The following is a 27,882-nucleotide window of genomic DNA, read 5'->3' as shown; positions in this document are numbered from 1 at the left end:
CTGTTTTAATTCTTATGTTGATTGTCTGATTCATGAAACAATTGGGACAATTTACGTAAGGATGGTTTTGACTAAAAATGTACATTAATTCCTTCCGCTTATGTTTCATGAATGAGGCCATTTTCCAAGCGTGGAAAGAGCTGTTCAACAAACCCTTTGTCATTGATTTAAGGAAGTATTTACACAGAACTGTTTGGAGTTATTGTCCTACTGGCATGCAGGCTTCACCAGTGTCTGCAAACCTCAGCTGGATCTGATGAAATTTTGAAAAGGCCAGCACATTTGTGTTAGGAAAGAGAGAGTGCCTGACCTTTCGGAAAGACGATCCCTGTTTCCCTTTTCTCTCCATTTTCGTACTCGTTCTCTCTCTATCTCTCTCTCTCTCTCTCTCTCTCTCTCTCTCTCCCATGTTCTTTCTCTCTTTCACTCTGCTAACATCACACCCGCCCCCGTAGAAATTCAATCTCGTTTTGAACATGCTTCGATCGGAATGCCAAACAAGAGCAAGTGTCTCACTGTTTGTATTTCCATTGTGATGAATTTACCGTGTCATGTCGTGTCGTCACTTTTTATGATAATGCACTTGTCAGAGTCTATTTTAGCTCTGACAACGGCATTTGTTTTGCATCGGCCCGTTTTAGCAAACTCACAAGTTTTGAATTTAGATCTGAAGTGGTTTATATCGCCTTCGGAAGAAATGGCAGTTGCAAAGGCATTTGGAAAGCTCATAAATGGTGGAATATGTAATGCATGTACTTCTTCTCCCTCCCCCTTTTTGTCTCTCACTCACTTGAAACCGATCCAATTTGCTTGGCTGTAATTTAATCTTAGCCGTCTGGCCCAGAAAGGCTGTATGCAGGGGTTTAGTTCTGTTGTCCCATTTTGCTCCGATGATGTGTGTGTGTCTGTCCTGGGACTCGCAGCAAGGGCTCTAGGGATGCATTGTCCTTATAGATGCTGGTCTATGGTCATCGTAGATGGATTATTATAGCATAATTATCAGTGCTACAAAACTCTATCATGAGAGTTGTGTTGGTTTGTCTGCTACCCCTTAAAGCTATGGAAGACACCTGTCCTCTTTTCTGTCTAGTTTGCCCAAGAATGCAAATATTTCTTGCAATTAAAATCCAAAACTGAGCTTACAAAATTAGTTTATGATAAGCAGCTACCTAGACTTACCTTTTTAAAGTGATAGTTCATCCAAATTTACATTTCTATCATTCTGTCTGTTGACATGACTTGGCCATATTTGAACTGAATAAAAATATGAGGGTGAATAAATTATGATTTTTTCAGTTTTGGGTGAACTAACGCTTTAAGCTTCCAAAAAGGGATCTTATCAAAGAGTAATGTATTTGTAACATGTTGTGTGTGAGGAGGAGGAAGCGGGGACCGGATCAACAATCCACGTGAGCTTTACTTTAATCACAAAGATTTAGCTTTTCAACATAAAAGGAAATCAAAACTCTGCTTTTCAGCCTCAACAAATATGTACAGGGTTTGATACGTGTGTCAGACTCTCTCCTCTCCAGCTTCTGGCTCGCCCTTAAATCCCTCTCTGCTATGAGAAACAGGTGTTAAAGATAATCATTGACAGGTGATAGTTCTCACCATAGTTATCTCCCGATCTCGCTCTCCATTCCCAAACCGGCTCTCCCCCACCACCACAGTATATTCATCAATGCCAAGAACCCCCAAGAATTATGATTTCCTTGCGAGCCCCCCACCCTTTCAAAAATATCATGGCAAATATATATATTAAAATTTATAAAGACCCATTTATACTGTGAGAAAATAGTAAGTGTGACATTATAATATTAACATGTTGTTTTTAACACTTATTTTTCTATGTAAACATGTGCTAGATGGATGTCTTTGACCAATGTGCCGTGTCCTGCTGGATTTGCAGCACCTTGGACAGCAGCACCACATTTTTTTAGATGCTTTGTCAGGTAAAAAAGAACGACAACTTTTAAAACATATCTCGAGATACCTGCATTTAGTTCTGTCCGATACAGTGCATCTATTTTTTTTTTCTATTTTGTTTTTAGTTTTTTTGTGTTTGTGTGTTGTTTTTTGTTTGTTTGTTTGTTTAGTTTTCTTTTGTTTTTTGTAAAAAAAATTGTTTAGTTTTTTATTCATTTAGTTTTGTTTTAGTTTTTTGTTTAATTATTTTGTTGTTGTTGTTTTTTATTTGTTTAGTTTTTCTTTAGTTATGTTTAATTGTTTGAATAAATTAGTTTTGTTTTTCTTTTCTTTTTGAGTTTTGTTTGAGTTTTTTGTTGTTGTTGTTGCTGTTGTTGTGTGTGTGTGTGTGTGTGTGTGTGTGTGTAGTTGTTTGTTTGTTTGTTTAGTTTTCTTTCCTTTTTTTGTAAAAATTATTTTTTAGTTTTTTGATTAATTTAGTTTTGTTTTTCTTTTCTTTATTAGTTTAGTTTTAGTTTTTTGTTTAGTTTTGTTGTTGTTGTTGTTGTGTGTGTGTGTGTGTGTGTGTGTGTGTGTGTGTGTGTGTGTGTGTGTGTGTGTGTGTGTGTTGTTGTTTTTTGTTTGTTTGTTTAATTTTCTTTAGTTTTTTGTTGCATTTTTTGTTTAGTTTTTTATTAATTTAGTTTTGGTTTTCTTTTCTTTTTTTAGTTTTGTTTTAGTTTTTTGTTTTTAGTTTTTTTGTTGTTGCTGTTGTGTTTGTTGTTTATTAATGCCAGGCTAATATAACACAAAGTATAGTGAAATAAATATATATTTATATTTAGAAGCAACTATATATTTTCATTTATAAAGACCTATTTCTACTGTGTGACAAAAAAGTAAGTGTCACATTATAATATTAACAATAACGTAAATGTGCTAGATGGACGTCTTTGACAATTGCGCTGTTTTTTCACCTTAGACATTAGCACAATTTTTATAGTTGTCTCAGGTAAAAAAGGACGTCAAATTTTAACACTGCATCTCGAGATACCTGCATATAGTTCTGTCGGTTGCAGTTAAAACTTTTTTAGCACATTCAGTCTGAACGGCCTCTAATATTGTCAAACTGGATAGTTTTTCATGAAATTTTACTAGTTTGAAAACCCCAGAGCTAGTATTACAAAGTCTGTTTACGTGTTTATAGGTCAGAGAAAGGGTGGAAAGTGAATGTAAATCTAAATGAAAACTATTTTTGATGCAATCTTACAAAAGGACTACAAGGAAAACATTACTCAACTGTGAATTTTTATTCAATGATATTCAGTGTACATTCTCCATGTTGATCCATAAAGGTCACTAAACCTTTAATATTTGCCCTTTTTGACACACCGTGCTCATCAGTGTTTGTTCATTCACTTAATGATGACAAACAGACAGGTAGGAGTGTTGTTCAACAGAGAGACAGGTCGGACAGATTGACAGGAATGCTCAAGAATCTCTCAAGGAGACAAAGAATTACTAGCTAATTACAGGCAATGGATGTTTTAGCCTTTAAATGCAAACAACCACAGAGACATAGATGTGTGTAGGCCATTTGACTTTCCTCTCATGTCAAAGTGACAGAAATCTCACAGACAACATGTTGGTCAGCCACACGTGAAGTTAACATTTTGCCCTCGTCTCCTTTTATGTTCCACAGAAGAAAGAATGGAAAGCCTTGTATGGAACTCCCAATTTTCACCATCTAATCTATTTCTGATTGAAACTATTTTCTTGCCCCTTTTATCTTTTTTGATAAAAAGTGCCAAAATGTCGAAAATAAAATAAAAAGTTAAACATCAGCAAGTTTGATTCAGCACCACCATATTCAACATGTTTCAAAAAAACATGTACTTTTCCTTTGATCCTACAGAAAAGGTGATAGAGAGGAAGTCACAGTTAAGTACAGTTTTATTTTTGGACAAATTCTTCCCCGAAAGTGACAGGAGGTTATGTTTGTGTGTGTGTGTGTGTGTGTGTGTGTGTGTGTGTGTGTGTGTGTGTGTGTGTGTGTGTGTGTGTGTGTGTGTGTGTGTGCCCTGTCAATGTCCTTTTAAAACTTTTCGCCAGCTGTGTGGATCTATGTTCAGCTTCAAGCTAGTGTGCAGATCTTATTTTCTGATAATTTTACATGATGTAAGGGATTTGGTGGCCCTCTAACAGGTCGCAGAACAAGCCTGCGGCCCACGGGCACAGCCGATGGAAAGAGCGTGGACGCTTAGCACTAATCCCTTTGAGAGCACTACAACACACATTCTGACTTTTGTATGTGTGTGTTTGTGTAGGAAACAAATCAGACTGTAGATGCTTTATTTTCTATATTTGTGGACATATGAATATATGTACAATATATGTTCTAATTAGGCATGTGCAAATTTATAAAATGGTCTAATTTTCAAACTCGACCAGTCTGTGGGTTGTCTGAACGACTAGTGGGTCTTTAGAAAGCCTGGTATAATGTGGTTGGTTTTGAGTCATAATCACACAAAAATACTATATTTGTTAGCAATAAATGGATCCTAAGTAAACCCTTTAACAGGGAAAATGATAGATACTGTATATTGGGCGAAAAAATAAACTGGCCTAGTAACTACAACCTTTTATTGCACAAAACTATTGTAGTCTTCACAAAACCTTTTCCATATAGGCTAATAGGACCATAGCACTAAGCAGACCATTTGCTATTTAAGTCAATATAATTGAGTTGAAGACAATATGATAACCCGGGAAATCGACGTGCTGCTTCTAAATGTTCATATACGCTGAAAGCACCCCATACTACAGAAACTACTGGCAAGCGCTATCTCCAATCACACATTTTGTATCAATTACAACGTGTTCACCTTTTTCCTGTGGCCCTGGAAACCAGGAAGTTATTTTGTTGTTTCGTTCTGGTCCCATGGAATCCTGTAAGTAATCGCTTTCACTCCGAAGCATGGGTTCTGGTTCTGTAGAAAATAGGAATTAATTTTGTTCACACCGAGTCAAGAGTTTTGGTCCCGTGAAAACAATGAAGTAATTGCGGTCTTGGCGAGACACGGGGTCTGGACCTGTGGAAATCAGAATGTAATTGTGTTCACTCCAAGACATGGGATTTGGTACCCTGGAAACCAGTAAGTAATCATGTTCAAGCTGAGACACGGGCTCTGGTCCCATGGAAACCTGGAAGTAATCACTTTCACTCTGGAGTAGGGGTTCTGGTCCTGTGGAAACCAGCAATTAATTGTGTTCACTCCGAGACATGGGTTCTGGTCAAATGGAAACCAGAAATGAATTGCATTCATAGTGAGACACAGGTTCTGGTCCTGTGGAAACGAAGAAGTACTTAATTGTGTTCACTCCGAAACACGGGTTCTGGTCCTGTGGAAACCAGGAAGTAATTGCGGTCATGGAGAGACACAGGTTCTGGTCTGTGGAAAACGGGAAGTAACAGAGATGTCTTGGAGTTGATGCAATAAATTCCTAGTTTCCAAGACATTGTTTCTGTTCCCATGGAAACCAGGAATTAATTGCTTTCACATAAACTATGGTCAGTGCGATTTGGAGGTTGTATTTTTCTGAAATTAAATTTTTACTCCAATGACGGTTAGGTATAGGGTTGGACAACTCTCTTTGCACCACCCTGTGAACGTTTTACCTGTGAACTCTTCTAACACTGGCCACTGGGGGTAGTGATTTACAATTCTGGTAAGGACAGACCAATTTGAGCAGCAGAACTGTCAACCTACAGTCGACCTTCTTAGAAAAATATCGATAAATAAGTCAATCGCACTACTAGACTAGTTATTTATTAGATGACTAGTCGACCAATCTGATCTGTTGTATAAATTCACTGTCCTTGGATGGCTGATAAACATATGAATACTAATACATGACTTATTGCCGTGGTGGAAGACGGCTGCTGTAGTTGAAAATAAATTAATGAAGACACATGTTTTCTGGTCGGCATGATTGGGCTTCTGTCATCTCTGTGCCGGCTGGGTCCTGTCGAGGAGGTGATTGGGCTGCTCGGCTCTGGCCCGAAGCCATAAGCATTTAACGGGCTGCGTGATAAAATGGTACCATTCGTTCTAATCACACTGGGTTCATTTAGGACCTAATCATGACGGTGGAGACAAAGCCACTTTTTGTTGGCCCCAAGCAAAAGTCTCCATTTCCTCTCAATTGAATCCTTTTGAAGCCTTGCAGAAATAATTGATATATGAAAGATATCTCATTTGTAATTTTTCTTTCTTAAGGGTACTTACCTGAAGCTTTATATTGAGTCTTCTGTTATGGAAAGATCTTCACAGGCCTGACTGCAGATTGAACACATCGTTGTTCTCTGTGATTCTAGAACTTTTTAATATCAGATGGGAGTTTCCAACATCAGGGAATAGAACAGATTCATAACACGTCCCTCTGTGCTTTCTCTTGTGCATTCCTTTGGGAAATGACAACAGAAAATAGAAAAGTGAGAGTGAGAGACAAACAGAACATTTCCAGTGGCATAGCCAGGGCATATTACACCTCATGAGTGTGAAGACAGTGTTTCCAGAAATGGTTTAACTAGCATTTGAGTGGCGCCTGTGTTCAGTTACCTTCGCCAAACTGCGTCAAATGCCAAGACTGACAGACTAAGATCTCTACACTCATGGATGTGTTTATTTGATGTGTCTGTAATTACCTGTCATTCTATTTCCTTGGGTCATGCTATATTTAACACAGTGTCACAGTACTCTTGGCTACATCTCGCAGGCTGCGTCATATAAATAGTTGGCTGATTCAACAGGATTTTCTTCCATAAGTGTCTGCCACCCATCGTCACATTATCCCAAAGGCCTACAGGAAACCAGCCTTGTATTTTGGAGGCAACAGATTAAATTATGTTGAGGTGGAAATGAAATCAAAAACAGAGGAATGCAAGTGAAATTCTCCAGAGAGGTACATGATAATACAAAATTTGTGAAAAGTGGCGTGTTTGGGTAATGAATCGCACTGGTGAACGGTGAGAGTGCATATGATGAAATTATGCTCTGAACAGTTTGGAATGAGAATAAAGGAAAGTGCAAAAGGTGCTAAATTTTGTGCTGCTGTTCTCTAACCAGTGGTCTTTTTGCATATTTTTATTTAATCATAGTTTTAGTTTTAGCTATGTTCTTTAAATTTAGTCCATATTTCGTTATGTCATATTCAGTCATTTTAGTAAAATTTACTAGAATGGCATACAATTTTAGTCAATAAAAAATATTGGAATCTTTAGTATAGTCTAGACTTTATTAAATGTTTAGTCTAGTCTGAGACAGACTGTGGGCATACTGATGCTTACTGCACGCACAAATGTCAAGAGCTTTCTTAAAGTGGCAAGCTCCAATCTGATTGGCTATTTCTGTGCAGTTTCCGGGAGTCAAGCTTCATGTTTATATTAGTCTGCCAGGATACAAGTCTCCTATGCTGCTACATGAACTCTTTTTTTAGGAAGTGCTAGTTGCTGGTTTTCTTTAAGGGTTTATATTAGGGCTGTCGATTTAACGTGTTAATTCAGTGCGAATAATTTGACAAAAAATAAAAACGCTATTAATCGCATGCCCCCGGACCGTAATATGGAAGATTCCTGAGAAATCTAAGATTGTAGTACCACCTGTTTACTCCAGAGGGCAGTAAGTGAAACTTCAGCTGCATGGCAAAGCACAGTTTATACAGTGAAGAAAAACACCCTTGAGCAGCAAAACAACACAAACATGCGTTACGTTTTTACGTTCAAAACACTTGATGGAGCGCAAATCTGAACTAAGGGATCTCAAGATGTGTTCTAAGTAGTAAACTATATTTAACTTGACACAGTGACCTAAAAGTTTTATGTTTATGACGCAAAGCATCCAAGACGCTACACAAGCATTTCTGATGCAGATGTTCATTGACGGGTCCTTAAACAAGCCCTCATAATAAATCTCCATCTGATTGACAAATTCACTTGTGTAATGGATTGCTGTGAACTGTATGCCAATGATTGGCTTATGTTCAATAATATGGTAGCAAACAATACATTGTATTCAAAAGCCGCTTTTTGTATTGTCTTATCAATGATTAACTCTTCTGCCACAAGAATGTAATGCATTTTAATGATCTGAATATATCTTATTTTATATATATATATATATATATATATATATATATATATATATATATATATATATATATATATATATATATATATAAATTATATATATATAATTTTTTATATTTAAAGATAACTATGTATCATTATTTCATCATTATATATTGAATTATATTTATATGAGGAGCTTTCTCAGCAAATATTTGTATATGCGATTAATTGCATTAATCGGGACACCATGTAATTAATTCGATTAAAAAAATGTATCGATTGACAGCCCTAGTTTATATTCAATTTTAGTTTCCCAAAATGTAATGTAAAACTGTGGTTGGTGGATTTAAATGTCAGTCAGATGGTGTCTTCTTGACTAAGTGGGTGGTTTTTGGCCAGAATAAGCTGCAATGTGGACAAGACCTAAGATTACATTTCCATATATAAGAAGGGTTCCCATGATCATGGAAAACCTGGAACTACTATATCAGGGAATTCTTAAATTATTTTTACCTGGCCTGGAAAAGTCATGGAAATCAATAAAATCGTAAAAGTCACAGCAAAACTATAGAGAATATGCATTTGTATTATTATTCTCTGCTCTAAAGTGTTGTGTCGCATAAAACTCACTTACAATCGCAATCAGTGAATCGTCCTGAATAGAAAGCGCTTTTAAAAATCCTTATCTAGTAGTCACAAATGACTGGAAAGCTCATGCAAAATCATGGAAATGCATTTGTCAAAATGTGCAGAAACTCTGTATAAGGTCTAAAATCATGATTTTGAGGCATTTCGCCCCTTGGTCCAGGACAATATCTGAAGATGAGCACGTCAGATCCACTCAGTGCAAAGTGGTTAAGTCATGACCTTCAGAGATCTTTTCTCGTATGAGGTGCAGTTCAAATCAGGATAGTGTCATTAATTTTGTAAGGCGTGTTGGGTACAGCATGTTTGTTTGTGTGTCTCCACTCCTCTTCCATCTCTCTCTGGGACCAAGTGCTTCGGCAGAGGAATGTTTGGGAACAGAGAGACAGAAATAGAGAAGAACAGGACGAGATCAAACAAGGACCGCCTTTCTTCCCTGTTCTTCTCACATCCTTCATCTACCCCCTCAGTATCTTCTGGCACACACTGTTCTCACTCCACGCTCCTCTTTGAAGTGGAATTAAGAGTTCGCAAAGGATTTAGGCCAAAGTCTATAACAGAAGAACATGAGTTTGGTTTGACGTGTTAGAGCGGGGCAGGAACCTGGACACATTGAAAGGCACAATTTCGTCATGTCGTCTTGTTGTGCAACCTGTTGTTTATTTGTGTGTACATACATAGCTGTACTTTGGAGAAGTACTGTATTTGTTCCTAGAAGTAATCTGGTAATTTTCCTTTGAGGACATTTGGGATGTCCTCATTTGTAAAAATTCTAAAAATGCAAAAAGGTTTTAGGGTTTGTTCAGTTCACTAACCTACAGTATAAGTGTGGCAGGGCGGAGGGCGGGGCCGGGTCGTGATCATACATACCCGGTCCAGTATTAGGCTAATCAAGCCTCCGAGGTATAAAGGTCGACTGCAGGGTATCGTGCGGGAGAGAGAGATCATTAGCGGACATGTCCGTCATGTGTGTGTTTGTGTCTTCTTTTAAGTTTACTCTTAAACTATTATTTATATTGAAAAGCCGGTTCTCGCCTCCTCCTTTCCATTGATACCTTTACAATAAGCAATAGTAATAGAGATGCTTGCCATAATAAACACTAATTATTTGTGCCACTGCCACTATTTGTGTGTGTGTGCATGCATGTGTGCATGTGTGTGTGTGTGTGTGTGTGTGTGTGTGTGTGTGTGTGTGTGTGTGTGTGTGTGTATATGAGATATAGAGTACAAGAGAATATATTTTTCTTTTCTGTAGCACTGTTCGTGTTTCTGGAAAGCCGTGCTGCTTTATCATATGGTATTATCACTCAAACCATCCTGCGATGCTTTCAGTCTTTATTTCTATTTCTATCTATCTCTCTCGCTCGCTTTCTGTCACTCTCGAATGCTCATTCAAGCAATAAGCCTACTTTAATCAATCTCTTATGAAACCATTTTACTTGGCATATGGAGTAAAGGGTACAGACAATCACATAAACACACACATAGTAATAACTCTGACCTCAAAGGAGGTAAGTATACTGGATAGATACCATACCAGACATAACAAAGTACAGACATAAACATGCACATAGTAGTAGTTGCCTGCATTGTTATTGTCCCATCAAAAAGCAATTTTATGGCCGCAACTGCAAAAAAATAAACATATATCCCAACCTGCTCTCAGTCCCGAGGCGTCAAATACTTCCACTTGTGAAAGAGCCCAGCGCGTCAATCTACAGACGCAGCATTCTGCATCTGTTTTTCTGACATATGTGGCAAGTACGCCTAGGGCAGTGTCAAAGGGAGGCGTCACTGTCTATCTTTGGATATTACAGTGTGTGTTTAACCACAATATGTTTTATTGTACTAATAAATATATTGGTGTAGTTGCAATATAAAAATAGTTTTTTTTATATACTCTAACCAACCCATTCCTAAACCTAACCAATTATTAACAATATAAAACATATAACACTCAGGTACATTTTGTCACATTAATTTGATATACATTACAGCTATTATGTAGAAATGTTTGTGGACCCAACCCAACCCTATGCCTAAACCTAACCAATTCTCAGCAATATAAAAGACGTAACAAGCAGATAAACGTAGTCACAATATTTTTTTTTAAAGTACACAAAAGGACTATAGTAGTTTTCCAAGCCATACTATAGCTTTGTGTGAGGAAAGTGTCATATATACGAACATATAATATACTATAAATATACTATAAATTCTCCTCTTTGTCCAGTAGGTGGCAATATGTATGATGAATCACCCAAAACAAAAGAAGTATGTGGAAGTGAAAGTGGACATTTATAGTGAAAAAGGACTAAAATATGATCTATTTCTCATCCACACCTATCATATTGCTTCTGAATATATGGATTAAACCACTGGAGTAATATGGATTACTTTTATGAGCCTTTATGTGACTTTTTAAGCATAATAGTTTTGGTACACATTCACTTACATTGTATGAACCAACAGGGCTGAGATTTAAAAAAAATATATAAATATGATAAACGTGATTGAATTATGAGAAAATGTTCATTTTCTGGTGAACTGTCCCTTTAAGGCACACTTGCTTTCCCATACTTCATATATGTATTGATAACAAAAATTGATTTTCTCCAAAAAATTGAATGGTCGTACATTTAGGAGCCATATGAACCTTAGTCAGGATAGATGCCATATTTAATTTGATATCATATCTATTTGTGAATGAACACTTTGAAAATTTGAGGCTAGCATACTGCCAAACATTTCTGTTTGTGTTTCATGCAAGGTGTGATAGAGATTTGGAACAACATGAGAGTGAGTAAATGATGATGTCATTGAGAGCTGAGGTTTATAGAGGTTAAACGGTGTATACTGAGTGCAAGTCTGTTTATAGCGCTGCCATTTTCCTAAGTAAATATCTCTTCTCCTGACCTCTAGCAGGCAGTCAGCGTGCGTCGGCCCAGTAAAGCGCATAATCACTCTAATTAGAAGAGGTCACGGAAAGCAAAAACATCACCTTGTTCATAACCTACACACACACCATATCAGTCACTCTCCTTTAAATGAGGTTCCGTTGAAAGGAAACACAGGGAATTAATGCAGCCACTGTTTCTGAGTGTGAAAGAAAATCTCTGTTATGTTAAGCAGCATGTGTGCACATCTAACGGAAAGGACAGCTCAAAAGCCCAAATTCAGCCACACAATCCATACAAAATTGTGCACGATAAAGAGAGTTCATGGACTGTTTGAGGAATAATGCACAAAAAAATTTCAAGAGCCTGATGATATCACCAGTTCCCTATCTGTCACTCACTCAACGTTATTTCGATGTAGTGGCACTAGGGGTCGCCCTTGGGAGCCCTAAACAACTCTGATCTTTGAGAAAAGGCCACTGGGAATTGGCGAGTGGAATTTGCATGCCACTCCCTCAGACAAACGGGTACAAAAGAAGCTGGCTCGCAAGCACTCATTCAGACTTTTTCTTCAGAGCCGAGCGGTTGTGTTTCAGCAAGCTGAATACCTCTGCCAGTAAATTCACCTCTGCATGCTGTTGGAATAATGCTGCATTACAGCGGTTTCTCCCCCTCATTCACCAGTTGAGTTCAGAGAACACCCCTTGGTGATTCGACAGCCTATAAGAGTATATATTTTGTAAATAATGAGTATATTTTCTCAAAAGAGTTGCACTGACGGAGAGCGTCCTTTTAAAATGCCTTTCCGTCTGTGTGTGATTCCTGGTTGTGGTCATTACCTCTCCACTTCTGACAGCCACAGTCTCTGTCTCGCATGCTTGGGCGCTGCCCACGTGGAGAAAGTGTTCATGGATGGATCATGTTCTCACTGCGAGAACATGACCATGGCAACATTGCAGTCGCAGCTTTCATTCCTCAGAGGGAAAGCCAACCAAGCGGCTTCCCGCCTCGTTCCTTCTACTTATGGGTATGAGGCCACGCCGGTTAGCACTGGGGGCGATTTGGGGACTCCAATGGGAGCCGCTTTGCCAGGTAACCCCCCACGGACCTCCCAATCCCCAGTATGCTTGTTTGCCCCGATCGAGTTCTGGGATGAGACTGCTGGCTCATCTCAGAGTGAGTTTGTGGATGCATTCGGGGCTCACGATGTGGATGAGATCTTGATTGCAGCTTTGAAAAGCAGCCTGGTCCAGTCTGAAGCTGAGGACTTGACTGGGCTCCCACCTTTGGGTGTGGTCACCCAGTCATAGGCTGACGCGGAGCTGGCGGCCATGCTTGCCCAGGCGGCTGCGAGCGTCGGGCTGGAGTGGAACCCTCCACCCCGCCCTGAACCCCCGTGGCTTGATACATTAAATGTATTGTTTTAAATACATTTAAAACAATTATGGCTTTTGAATATGTATAATATTATTATAATACTATAAATATTTTATGTATTCAATATTAAATGGATAAAATTACCCATTTTATCAATAGAAATCGAAAAAATTCAATCAATCAATTTAAAGGAATAGTTCACCCTAATATTATAATTCTCTCATCATTTATTTAGATGGATATACAGTGTGATGTGAAAATATCCATATAATGTAAGTCAATGAGATCTCCAAGTTCCAAAAAAGGAGCAAAAAGGCACTAAGAATGGAGTGGTTTAATCAATATCTTCTGAAGCGATATGATCGGTTTTGGGTGAGAACTGACTAAATGTAACTTTTTTTTCACTATAGATCTTGACATCTGCAGTCCTCTAGGCATGATCATTATTTGAAGCTCGATTATAGTAGAATAACAGTAGAATATAGTAGAATATAGCAGTAGAAAGTAAGTTTTACTATGATACAGCATAAGGGTGAGTAAATGATGAGAGAATTCCTCTATTATTATTATATAACTTATTATAATATAACTATTCCTCTTATAGAGGTATCTGTCTTGGTATCTGTGATACTGGCCTTGATAGTACTTGGTATCAGATCGAAAAGAAAAAAGTGGTATAGTTCATCCCTAAAAAAGATGAGTCACTGGATCTGATGAAATTTGCGAGATTTTACAGTATTGAATCTATAAAGTTATACAGAGTTGTGTTTTGTAAACAGACAGTTTCTGATGTACCTATGCCCTTGGCATCAAAACATAGACATGAAAGCAAACTGTTGGCTAGTCGCTCCTTTATTTCATATTGGGTAATTATTGCCATAGTATAAGGTGTCATATGGACCAGACTACACTGCAAAATATATTTTTCTGACTGGGGATTTTTGTTTTAATGTCCAGAATTAACCTTGTTCACTTAAACAATGGTAAATGCGATTCGGAGGTTGCATTTTCACTCTAAAATTACTGTACATTTTTACATCAGTGACGGATTAGTGTTGTGGTTTGGGTTTGGCTGTAAAGTGACTAAAATATGCATTCCTGTTAACTATATAAAATTTACAACTAAAAACAATACACTTTTGGTTCAACCATGTGGACATTTCACTTAGAAACTGCAGTTCACACATGTGCAGTTCACCCTTACGTTCAACAACACTTCCATCTTTGGCCACAGGGGGCAGTGATTCGAATTTCGGTACGCACACACCAATTTCTGTTGCCGAATTCACAGTTAGATCAGTCTGATATGTCACCTGGAAATGTTGGAAACATTAGGATTTCCGAATCCAAAGAGTCCTCAAAACCCATAACAGAAAGTTGGAGGGTGGGTGTCATGATGATTGGAACATTTTGTATATGATTATGTTAACCATCGTAGCCCTGCTCAGTTATTGTTGTGAATTTAGGGGAACATCTCAGCGGTCATCAGCACCTCTGCTCTTCACAGATGAATCTTGTTGGCGACAGAGTCACAGGAAGGTTTTCTCCAGCCAATTATCCAAGCTGCTTCAAACAGGTGTTACCTGGCCCTCTGTTGCAGCCGTTTGCTTAGATTTAGAAGCACTGTTTATGCCCTTGAGTTTGCCAAGCCGGTGCACTGCAGTCAGTGTTCTCTAGAGCCTGGACCCTTCCAAGCATCATTAAAGCATTCGTGCTTCTCCGGTCCAAGCATCAATTGCAGCTCCATATCCCACTGACCACTTTCAGCGGCATTTATCTTAGCTCGGCTCACACCACCTGCCCTTGGGCCAGCCAGGTTCCACCCCTTCCATTGCTCTCCAGAGCCATCCCTCCCAAACCTGCTGCCAGGCATGATTTATCAAGCACCGATAAGGGGGCCATTAAGTTAGATAATGATGGACCTGCAAGAGGAGGTCTGGTTGGGGCAAGCACGGTGGAAGATGCCCCTGAGAGCGACAACGAAAAGGATAGGAAACTTATCTCTCAGAAGACAGGCCTGGTGGGAACCTCAGAGGCTAATAAACCACCCAAAGTCAGCCACAGCCAAGAGATCTGCCCTCGCTTTTATACCACAGATCTCTGTTAGCCCCGCGGAGAGAGGGAGGGAGGGAGAAATGGATGAACAGGTAGAAAAGGACAGTTGCAGGTACTGGATGGAGAGGGCTTTATCAGTCTTTCATGGGCCTCGTTCTCTTGTTCCTTGGAGAGAAGTTTGGATGTTTTGTGCGCAAGTTATTATTTCATCTGCAGGATTTATGGCGCTCTTTTTCTCTTTTATTTCCGTCACTTTTTATGTCCCCCTCCACTCCCCCTCCCTTTCAGTGTCTGCCTCTTTTTTTTCCTCTCTGGTTGTCTGTCAGCGAATTGGATTTATGCCCCTTGGTTGAGGGTGTCTTCCAGTGACAATGAAGTGTTTTGGTCTACAGAACCTGAGAAACAGTTTAATGTTCTCCTACCTCCCTACCCTAAACCTTAAACCTAAACCTAACCGATACTGTCAAAAAAGCTATTTCTATTTTTTTCTCCCTATAAGGAATTTTAGCAGAAACATCAGAGACAATGTTCATACTTAAATGAAACATAATTGAGAGCTTTTAAACTTCTGAGGGTAGGGTTAGAAAGGGTTAGTGTAAAAGTTAGTGTAGTTCACCCAAAAATGAAAAATATCTCATCATTTAATCACCCTTATGCCATCCCAGATGTGTATGACTTTCTTTCTTCTACTAAACACAAACAAAGAATATTTCAGCTCTGTAGGTCCACACAATGCAAGTGAATGGAGACCAGAACTCCAAAATCACCTAAAAGGAGATAAAGTCAGCATAAAAGTAATCCATCAGACTCCAGTGGTTTAATCCACATCTTCTGAAGTGATACAATTGGTTTTGGGTGAGAAAAGACCAAATTATAACTTTTTCACTATACATCTTGACAGCAGTTTTCTTTGGTGATCAATATTTCAAGCTCGATTACACTTCCTAGCACCATCTAGCATTCTGCACATCTGTCAGGCACTAGAAAGTGTAATCAGGCTTGAAATTGTGATCATGCCTAGAGACTGCAGTGGCAAGATGTACAGTTGAAAAGGAGTTATAGTTTGGTATGTTTTCACCCAAACTCAACTGGATCTCTTCAGAAGACATTGATGAAACCACTGGGGTTTAATGGATTATTGTTATGCTGACTTGATCTCCTTTTTGGAGCTTTTGGTGTTCTGATCACCATTCACTTGCATTGTTTGGAACTACAGAGGTGAGATATTCTTCAAACTATCATTGTTTGTGTTCAGCGGAAGACAGAAAGTCATACACATCTGGGATGGCATGTGGGTGAGTAAATTATGAGAATATTTTTGGGTTAACTATCCCTATAAAAGACAACCCCTTTTATACAATAATATAAAAGTCCAACATCATTTTCCTCTAGGTGGTAAGGATACAGTAAAGACTCTGTGTTTTAGAGATTCAAGGACATGTCATGAGGTTTGTATTGCTCAGAAAAAGAGCCAATTAGAAGAGACATCCTGAAGCCCTTGTGATGCTGTTTTATATGTAGTGTATATTTACACAAACCTCATCACATCAAGAACAATGAAAACATTGATACACTCTCCCTGACATTTATGTGAAGAAATAAACACAGGGATTATAAAGACCTGATTTCGAGGTCAACCTGGCCAAACAATGCAAATGCATGTATACACACCAAGAACAGTAAAAGAAGAGATTCATCTGTGTTAGTGAACGATAGGAAGGATAATAAAAAAACAGCTGTGCCCTGTTACTCTCCTCTTGACATTTATGAGAGGAGATAAACGGAAGGATGAAGATCTGATCACAAACACGCATGCGGCCTCAACTCTCTGATCAACGCTGTGATCAGAAGATTGTTTGGCAGCTGATAAGGGCTGCAAGTGTGTGCGTGTGTGTAATTTACTATGTGCATGAATGTAGTGTGTAATCTCGATTTGTATCTGTGTGTAGAGAGACTCATAAAACAGAGAGGCAGAAAGCAGAAAATTGAAAGCATCTCACATGTTTCACAGGTCATTCAGGGCAACAGATAAAACCCCCTGACTGGGCCACTTACACACACACACTGGCCCATACATTTAATCTTTCAGTCATGTGATTGTGGCCTGGCCTCATAGATTCACATTGCTACTCTACTCTACTCTTTACAGTTCTGTATATTTAGCATATTTTCTACTATATTTTATTCTATTTTTTTATCATTGTGTGGGTGTATGTCCTTAGTTTGTTGTTGGTTCTGTTTGTTGTTGCACTGTGGGATGAGGAACTAAGGAAAAACATTTCACTACATTACATCACATGTATTTGACAAATAATAATAAACCTGAACCTATACCTACACTTTCTGCAAAATAATTTTTACATGCCTTATTGCATGGGTTGAATGAAGACTAGATGCGCTACAACAAGGACTTTTATACCCTTTCACACAAAGAAAGAGTAAAGAGCACACTGTACGTGTTAAATAATCCTTTACGATTGTTGCTTGTCAGACTGTATGATATGAACGAATTGATATCAACATGGCACAGTGTGCGACATTATGTAATACTGCACGATATACATCGTAGCCAACTGTAAATGGTCTGCACTTATATAGCACTTTTTTTAACCTTAGAGGTTACCAAAGCGCTTTACACTGTGTCCCAATCACCCATTCACACACACATTCACACTCACACTCATACACCAATGGCAGCAGAGCTGCCATGCAAGGCGCTAGCCTGCTATTGGGAGCAACTTGGGGTTCAGTGTCTTGCCCAAGGACACTACGGCATGAGGAGTCGTGTGGGCCGTGAATCGAACCACCAACCCTGTGATTGGCAGCCGACTCGCTCTACCACCTGAGCCACAACCGCCCGCTTGATCACAAATACAGAAAATTATAGATGTTGAGAATGACCGTGAGTGCGGGAGGTAGCCTACAGTAATAATACAGTAATAATATCTATCACAAGCAAATATTCAGCAAATATTCAAATGTTCATTGTGGAAATAAAAAGACTTGTGTCCAAAAAATTACAACCATTCACCATTCACATTGGAGAAAACGAAAAAGGAGGATTACAGTACGTCATTCTCCTCATTTCGATTTGCTGATTTTGCCCTGTGATGAGAAAATTCCTTTAGGATTTTCAAAATTTGTCTCAGAAGGCAGAAATGTGGCCGAAATCGTACAGTGTGTACCCTCCTTTAAAGCATGGTGAGGAGGGCTTATTTTAATAATAAATGGCTTACGCTAGTTTGCTTATACCACAGTTAACACATGTATGGCCCTATAATTTCCGCAAAATGGATAACACGAAATGTCTCGGAATTTGACATTCTTGACTAAAATAACGTTTGAATGCACAAATAATCAAATGAAAACTGCGATATGTCCTAGTGTGATTATTAAACTGCAAAAGGCTGCTATTTAATAAAATAAATATACTGTGTAATCTGCATGTGCTGCGTGCTTCAAAATGAATGTGTGTAATTCATTCAGAAAAATTAACCATTCAATAACAAAAATGGACCCTTTTCATACGTTCGCAAAGTGGAATTCGTAATAGTTGGGTAAACACAAATATGGCCTCTGCCGAGGTGTTTGTGTTATCACAGTCTTTAAAAGTTTTGCCTGTATTTACGTTTGGAGACGTTAACCGCATTGTCCATCAACAGTTAAATCTAATCTCAACAAAGCTTACAAGTTGTTTTTCGAGTGGTATCTGCAAGATTATAAAGCTAAATCGATAAAACGAATGAATTATTGAGAGGCACATATTTATGTATTAAAGGAACAATCAACAAATTTTTTGCCAGAAATTGCAAATATGCCAAAAAGAGGGCACAGTTAACAAATCTGGGAGTTGTACTTGGTCATAAGCATGGGAACTAATTTTTGGCAAGGGATGCTGCAGTGTAGGCGGACGATATACACATGTCGTGTCTCCCTGGAGATCATGTCAGAGACCATATAGCACTGAGATAACAACCTTCATGGTTCTATCATTGGAGAGAGCATAATGGCTGTAAGTCAACTAGCATTTTACAACAGTTTGCTGATGCTATACAAATGAATGGAGAGAGCCGTAATCTGACACCTTCTGGTCATAAAATTGTCCATGTCTTCTCTATAAAACAGAAATTTTATCATAGTAAACTCCACACATACAATAGTGCACTCCAAAAGGATTGTTTAGTGTAAAACCTGTTGAAGATTAGCGGACAGGTGCTTAATTCATAAAACGATGAGCTGTTTCCTCACAAAAGGGGTTTATTCAGTGTTGTGAAGCATCTCATCTATAAACATCCATTTAAAAAGAACAGCCTCTTGTCTCCTCGGCAGTGTACCGCCATAGAATGCCCACGGAACAGACGTTTTACACTAATCTATGCTAACCTTGTAGGCTTCCCTATCAGAGGGGCTTTGATCACTTCTGTCACGCAATGGAACCTATTCACCATCAAATAAGTCATTCAATAAGCCAGCCAAAGCTTTAGTTACATTTAACATTTCGGTATCGTAATCAGCCATAGCGAAAGTTTCAAGTGTTGCAACGAACTACTCATCTTTCTTAATTCAAAAGATTGATCACAACAAATGTCATATTATTTAGTAAAAGAGTAAAAGCAATCTACAGAAAGTAATGAGCTCCAATAAGTTTAAATAGATACAATTTGAAGCTTGCAGAATGGCCGAGCATCACTGTCCCATTGTGTGCAAGGTGTTTCAATTATAAGTGAGGAAAACAAGAACAACAACAGCACAAGCGATTAATGTTAAACACAAACAAACATCAGAAGATTAAGTTAGGGTGATGGTTTGTTACTCAGCTGAGGTTTCAGTGCTATCCGCAAGGCAACGAAACATGAGAACACTAGAGAACACTCTTACCTGTACAGTTTTTTTATTATTATTAAAATGTCAAAGGATGAGCTTACACAATACTCCTATGGAGAAAAAAAAACTGAGGATTGATTCATTTGTGTTTCATTCGTATAAACTGTAATATTACTCTACAATAGTTATTATCAAACTGCAGTAATGATACAATAAAGCAATTTAATAATCTTTAATTAATTCAAAATAATGTTTCATTGTGCAAATAAAAGGAATAAAGGGAGAATCAAAAGTTCACTAGTATCCATTACAAGAGCTCTCTTCAGTTCGGCAGAGCCCTGCCCACAATCATGACAAATCTCTCCGAAATGGGACACTATTCTTATTAATATGACTATATAAATTGAATTATATGTACTGCAGGAATACAATGAAATATATGAAATCTTGTTGATACTGTTTTCCAGTTTTACTCACTAGGGGGTGCTTCAGCACCCTCAGCACCCCCATTTCCTTGCCTTTGCACTTGGTGAAATACCTGATGGGTGGGTGACACAGGATGTGAAGGAGTAGAGAGAGAGAGACCCATGTCCTGCTCCATCCGACTTTTAACCCTGCCAAACACACACTCTCATGTCAGTTGAAACCGTGATTGTTCAGCTCAGATTTCAAACCATTCCACAATTCCAATTGTGAACGAGTGCTGTAAGTCCTCATCTTGAAAATACTGTCCACAGACGTAAGTGCTTCCTCGTTTAATAATGAAGTTATCTTCTTTGCATTTAATTGCCTGAAGTTCAGCATCTTCAGGAAATTCATGGAAACACAAATATGGATGTTTTCTTTTGAATTTGTGTAAATAGGAACACTGTAGTGGCACTGGTTATTAATGTTCTTCCCGATAGCCACCATAGTTTACCCAACTATGACGACTTCTGCTTCTTGAACATGGAAGTGTGAAAAGGGTCCATCTGCATCATGACCTCTCATGTGTGTTTGATCTCCCAAGATCTCCCTTCATTCTGATTTGGCCGGGAGTTCATATTATTTAAACAATTACCGGTGTGACACACAGCTCAACAAACACCCCTCACTTCAATAACTTACATACTCTGTCCCCTTCGTGCCCTCAGAACCCATTACCTTCCACCTCCTCATCATCATTCCCATCTCTGTCTCTCTCTCTCTCTCTCTCTCTCTCTCTCTCTCTCTCTCTCTCTCTCTCTCTCTCTCTCTCTCTCCATCTTGCCGACTCAGTGTTCAGCTTGAGAGTGGCAAGGTGACATTGTCATATCAGCATTCCACAGCAGTTCTCTCTCTCTCCCTCTCTATGTGTATGTCTCTCTCTCTCTCTTTTTTTTTCTCATACTCTCTCTTTCTGTGTCTCTTTTGCACATTTTCTCTGTTCTGAGATTAATTACCCCGGACTCAGAGTCTCAATTTGCCATTAAAGGACAAAAGCCTGAGGTATAGAGAGAGACAACAAAAAAGGCGAGAGGAAGATGTGTGCTTGTGGAACGAAAATCTGGCACAGTAAATAGAGCGGGTGAAAAAAGTAGTACATTTTTAGAAGGGAGCGTTTATCTCACACGTATTTATTTCCACAAGAAAACTTGAGTAAACGGACTCATGGAACTCACATTTACTTTGTGGCCGTCCCATTGTCTTGTTGGTCTCATAAACACACATTCAGAGGTGTGTAGTAACAAATAAATAATTTACTGAAATACTAGTTGCATGTTTGGACTTGTTTGCTTATAAGTATGGAAATTATTTGGGCTTGTTTTTCCCAGGTTCCCCATTTTTTTAAATGAAGAGATCAATACGCAAAGTGGTCTGAATGGTTCATTCACAAAACATTCTGAAAAAATTGGCCTCAATCAGTTAGACAACTCTTCGCTTAAAGCAGAAACATATTTCACGCAAGTGCGCGTACGCAAATGCAAGCACTTGGCACTTAATGCGTGTTCTTGCATTACTGTGGCGATAACAAACCTCAGTACTCAAGGGGGCGATAATGTATTTTTAATCGCTTTCCACTCTAAATGAATCTACAAACAAATAGAGAAAAACAAAAGTTTATCCAGCATTTATTCCTTGATGCTTATAAGCAAAGTGTGACACCTGTTTCACAAACCACATGCCCGAAGCCGAAGCAGCACGTGAGTTTGAGCTTCTCCCCGTCAGGCCTTCAGAATTTCTTCAGAATCCCTCAACAGAGCAAATGAATGAGCAACTGAAGTCAGATTCATCAGCCAATCAGATTGATTTATTTGTTCTTGGTGGGTGTGATCTTTAGGATATGTCCCGGACGAGGCCTTCTAGTGTTGAGTGACGCAATCACGCTATAAGTGATGTATGTAATTCAAGAGCGAAGAGCGTAAGATCAAGCTGTCTGATGAGTCGGCTGTCCTCACTGCTTGAGTCGGCTGTCATGAGATCCTTATGGATTTAAAAACACGAGATGTTCTGCATGACTGTGCGATTGCTTAATTTATTAAACAGGAAAGGAGCACTAATTTTCACTTCAAGTAAATTTGTATGAGTTTTTGCATTGTTATAGCAACATCAGGAGTTTTCTAAATGTATATTAGGCTGCTTGAGCATTCAGTGTCGGGTCAAGTTTTGAAAGTAGTGCTGCGTTCCATTCAACGTGGAAAGTCAGATTTGACAACTTCCTGCTAGGAAAAGTGTAATGAAATGCATCTTGAACTTGTAGGCTTTTGCAGAAATTCTCAACTCTGATTTCACCGCGATGCAGGGGCATTATGTCACACAAACATGTCAACACTCAGAGAGATGTACAAAGTAAGTGATAAACATTCACTTTATTAAGTAATATCGATAAATGAGTTAGTTTCCACATTACATGATATTAAAGCTTGTTTAACAAACGCCTGCAGAAACAGTTGTATAAAACATTATAATCTCTTTTGATAATCGTACACCTGAAGCACAAATGCTAGCGCTGCATCATTGTTTATCAGTTGGGTTGCTAGGAGACATCTCTAATGAGAGTCAAACCCCCGCTAAGCTAACAGAAGCGTTGCAGTTCCGTATATGGGGGAATGGAATGCAGATATTAAGTAGGAATATCCCACATCCAACTTGAATGGAACGCAGCATAACCGTGTACTCTGACAAATCTAAATTTATTCCAAGCAACATGTAAATTGCAAATATTATTAGATAGATTTTTCCTGGTTTTATAGACCTCCTTGGTAGATTCATATGAAAAATTATGATTTTTGACGTTCATTTCGCAAAACAGTCATGCTGCAGTTAAAATTAGGCTTGCTTGAGCATTAAGTGTCATTTCAAGTTCTGGCATTTCATGTTCATCGACGTGTTTTTAAATGTAAATTGTTATTATTAGTTGACTGCCACGTAACGTATGATCTTATTCACTGTGAATCTGTGTTTCCTTAATGGCATGAATCGCATGAACAGCACGCGGCTGGTTTTGGCCTTAATACTCAAGAATGACTACTGGGTGCCTACTCTACTCAACAGAATTTTTGTGTTGATTGAGCAAGTTGCTGGTAAAAAAGGTGAGAAAAAAGAAAAAACTGAGAGAGAGAGAAAAAGAAACATCTGGCCCAGCCTCTTTATCTCCTGTGACGAACAACTTTCCCCTGACAAGAAAAACAGAGCACAACATTTTAATAAGGGCCCCACCTCAGGGACCCCTTAACCTGGAGTCTATTCTGATTTGATTCAAACCAGAACTGCAGGTGTGTTAATAATTAATTGGAGTAAACAACAGTTTATAAAGGGGGCCGGGTCGGGAGAGAGCTGGATAATTGGCTCATTACAGATCAGTGCTAAGATGGGCCGAGACCCTGGACGGCAGCCTGAAAACCCGCCAGGCCCAGTCCAATTAATGTCCCCGTCCCTTGCTACTGACACTCTATGTGTGTGTGTGTGTGTGTGTGTGTGTGTGTCTATGAAATAGTATGTACAATTTATATATTTATTTGTATATTTGTCTACATGCTTTCTAAGACAGCCATTCGTTTGTGTATTTGAAAAAATGCCCTTGTTTGTCCTCCTAATGTTGTTGATATTAAAATGTAGGCCAGTGAACAGTCCCTGAGGTGACATAACAGGTCGTAAGTGTCACTTCTAAGACTCTCATAAACTGGAGACTTACGATACAGGCTGTTCTGCCGGCCGCCTAATAATCATCCATCACTTCTACCATTCATCAAATAAATCAATACAGCTGATAAACAATGTTTTTTAAACAAGAGTGGAATACAAAAACAGGTGATCTGCCAAGCTTGAGATTAAAAAAACAAGTTGGGTTCTATCGGTTAAATTTTGTTTCACAATTTTGTTTGTATTACGGTTCTGTGGTCATGATTTCAGTTTGTTAAACAGATAGCACCTCATTTTGCGAAAGTTCAGCTGCTGAAATTGGTCCGTGCTTAATGAAAATGGATTACGACCTCCAGTGGGCAAAGCTGGAAGTGTTGTTGAATTTATGCGCAAATGTAAAATGTCCACAGGGTGGCGCCAAAAGCGAGATTTGTTTTTACTTGTAAATTATGTAATACAGTCAACAGAAATCCATATTTTATTAACTCTGCCCCCTAACCCAAACCCCAACCCTAAACCTAACCATAAGTGAAGTAACATTTTAATTTTAGAGTGATAGTACAACCTCTGAATCGCACTTACTGTTTTTTTGTGAATGCGATTACTTCCTGGCAGGGGCGGACTGGGATTAAAAAGTGGCCCTGAACTTTCTGGCCTAGAGCGACTCACCAAACCTGGCCTGCAACACACCACACCATAACACACCAGCTCATTTATTTTATTTTCCAGCTCAATAAAAAAAAAAAAAAATAAAAATATATATATATATATTGACTGCTAGTCATGATAACGGGCCCCACCAATACACAAATTGACATAACTTTAAAACATAAAACTACTGTAAATGTGATGAGTGGATTTTAAAGAGAAAGCACTAAAAACAAGCACTTTATAGTTCAGACAAATAACAATTCCAAAAACGTTTTCCCAACATACAGATGTAAGGTTAAAATGTACACCTGTCAGCCACAAACCACCTGCCTATTATTGTGTAGGTCCCCCTCGTGTCGCCAAAACAGCACCAACCTGCATCTCAGGATAGCATTCTGAGATTATATTCTTCTCACCACAATTGTACAGAATGGTTATCCGAGTTACCATAGACTTTGTCAGTTCGAACCAGTCTGGCCATTCTCTGTTGACCTCTCTCATCAACAAGGCATTTCTGTCCACAGAACTGCTGCTCACTGGATGTTTTTTGTTTTTGGCACCTTTCGGAGTAAATTCTAGACTTACAGTAATGCTTTGTGATGAATAACTCAGGCAAATGACTGTGGACTGTGGATTTTATTTATGCTGCTGTTATTGTGTTTGTTGTAACTTGCAGTTATTTTTCATTTTGTAATGTTGTTTTTGGTTGTCACCATTATTGTGATTTGTATGTCAAATATTGTGGTCCATGTAATTAATACACATTTATGGATATGTGCTCCGTTGTGTAACTAATTTCAAAATGAAAGCCATTCCATTATTCAAAATAAAAGCCATGGTATTGGCTTACCCTACAGTTTATTTAGTTTATGTTCAGAGTTTATTGAATATTCGTTTTGTAATGGGGTCCGTGTGGACATGTTGGCTACCTAAATCACCTGTAGGATGGGCCGGCACTTTTGCAGCAGCGGGCCGCCACAAATTACCCAGCGGCCTAACGGGATAACGCCCTTTGCTCCTGATTGCCAGACTGCCCCTGCATCCTAGTTCCCATGAGATCAGAACCAGTCTCTCCTAGCTCAGTGCACTATCCACACTTGATTTGTTGCAAAAATATCTGATGAGGGATGGTGCTTGTCAGTAATTCAGCAGTATCTATATTTTTTAAATCAACCAGTTTCACCCCTTCAATGCAACATTGATTACATACAAGGATTGGATTATATACAATGGATTACATGTGTTTAAAAATGCTCACACAGTTAAGATGCTATGTGTTTGGCCTCGATCCTGCTTTGTTTGTGATGTGATTTGTGAGCGGATCTTTCTGACAGGCGTCTCTAAGTGTGGTCGAATCGACTATGGCTGTCGCCCTCCCTCGCCTGAGAGCTGAGTGACTCGCAGCCACTCTGTTCTGGTCCCTATGGGTGCAAAATTGTTGCCAGATGGCAGGGGGCCAAACTAGAGATAGGCGTTAGGTGACATGAGACGGACGGCTGAATCCATTGGGAACCGACCCATTTGTTACCCAATGGGAGAGGTTGGCAAAAAGAGAGAGAGAAAGAGAGAATGCTGAGGGTGTCTTTGTTCAAGGTCAGCCACCAAACTGATTTAGCGACTGGGAAATGAGCTGTTTGCACACATGCACACTTACAGACATTAATTAATTAGTTAATTAATGCACTGCATTATTAGTGGTGTTTTCTAAGGCAAGCATCACTATTGCTATTGCTCACTTTTAGGATTAAGGATTTGAACAAACCTCTAACTCTTAAGTTTTAAACTTTAGTCATAATTCGTCACGCACCGTTTGTGTAAGCACCTAGCACTCATATTATTCATTCACTCTCATTCTCACAGATTCACTTTAGCTTCATTAGATTTGTAAGTGAGACAAACTGATTTCGGCTCCCGACTATCTGACGACATCATCACACAGCTGACAAGAAATAGAAACTTCATTAGTTCTGCAATTAGAATTAATTATTACAGATTTCTTTACTGATCACACATAACATCTTCTCTTCCTCTTGCTCTCTTTATTTTACCAATCTGTACATTTCTTTACCCCTCCTTTAGTTTTCCACCTCTGGCTGTCCTTCTTTCTCCATCTGTTTGCTCTGGTAGAGGTGTAGCTGCTTCAAATGTGACCCACATGTGCCGACTTGAGGTGCCGTCATGAGGTTAATTGTCAAAAGCTTTTGTTCGGTTTTAAATTCCTATGGCACTCTTAATGAACACATCTTGTGTGACACACACACAGGCATTTTGCCCACAGGACTATAAGACGGATACTGGATATTAGTGATACAGTGACTATTGCTCTCAAGTACAATTACTTTGCTTTATATCTGTGGTTGTTCCACATCAGTGTATTTCATCTTTAAAAGTTCAGAATCAGGTGTGGCTATCAGCAAAATCAAGCTATTAATGAGCAGCTCGTACTAACCAATTCACAGTCTTAAAGTGATTCTTTAATTATTCAAACAACAGCACCACTGCCCAAGGAATTGGCAGTGAGACTAATTCGAAGCTTAGTACATTTGCTCTTCTGGCTGAAAATTATGGAGCCCCTTAAAGGACAGTGAGGGAATTTATTTATTGAAATACTTTTGAGTATCCATTCAATAACTTTATCCATCCCTTACAGATATTAACAATGGTTTTACTACAGTAACCAGAGTTCAACTATGGTATTTTAAATAAAACAAAACCTATTGTGAGGGAATGCAAAACCTATTGTAAGGGAACACAAAACTTATTGTGAAGGAATGCAAAACTTATTGTGAGGGAATGCAACATTTATTGTAAGGGAACGCAAAACTTATTTTGAGGAAACACAAAACTTATTGTGAGCAAATGTGAAACTTATTGTGAGGGAATGCAAAACTTATTGTGAGGGAATGCAAAACTTATTGTGAGGGAATGCAACATTTATTGTAAGGGAACGCAAAACTTATTTTGAGGAAACACAAAACTTATTGTGAGCAAATGTGAAACTTATTGTGAGGGAATGCAAAACATTGTGAGGGAATGCAAAACTTATTGTGAGGGAATGCAAACCATTGCGAAAGAATCCAAAACAATTGCAATGGAATGCTAAACATATTGTGAGGGAACGCAAAACTTATTTTAAGGGAATGCAAATTCCTGCGAGGGAATGCAAAACTTATTTTAAGGGAATGCAAATCGTTGCGAGGGAATGCAAAACATTGTGAGAAAACGCAAACTGTTGTGAGGGAAAGCAAACTATCACAAGAGAATGCTAAACTTATTGTAAGGAAATGCAAATTCCCT

At 38.7% G+C, this 27,882-nt stretch overlaps 1 protein-coding gene across 1 annotated transcript in view; it reads left to right on the top strand.

Annotated features, from left to right (window-relative positions):
• The window catches only part of LOC127626037 (calmodulin-binding transcription activator 1-like), a 461,362-nt gene that overhangs the window by 321,109 nt on the left and 112,371 nt on the right, over window positions 1–27,882 (top strand). The gene's annotated exons all lie outside the window — the stretch shown is intronic.

Source organism: Xyrauchen texanus, chromosome 32, assembly GCF_025860055.1.
Source record: "Xyrauchen texanus isolate HMW12.3.18 chromosome 32, RBS_HiC_50CHRs, whole genome shotgun sequence".
In the NCBI taxonomy this organism is placed as follows: domain Eukaryota; kingdom Metazoa; phylum Chordata; class Actinopteri; order Cypriniformes; family Catostomidae; genus Xyrauchen; species Xyrauchen texanus.
Note: the sequence above shows the minus strand (reverse complement) of the source record. Positions and strands in the feature narration are given on the sequence as shown.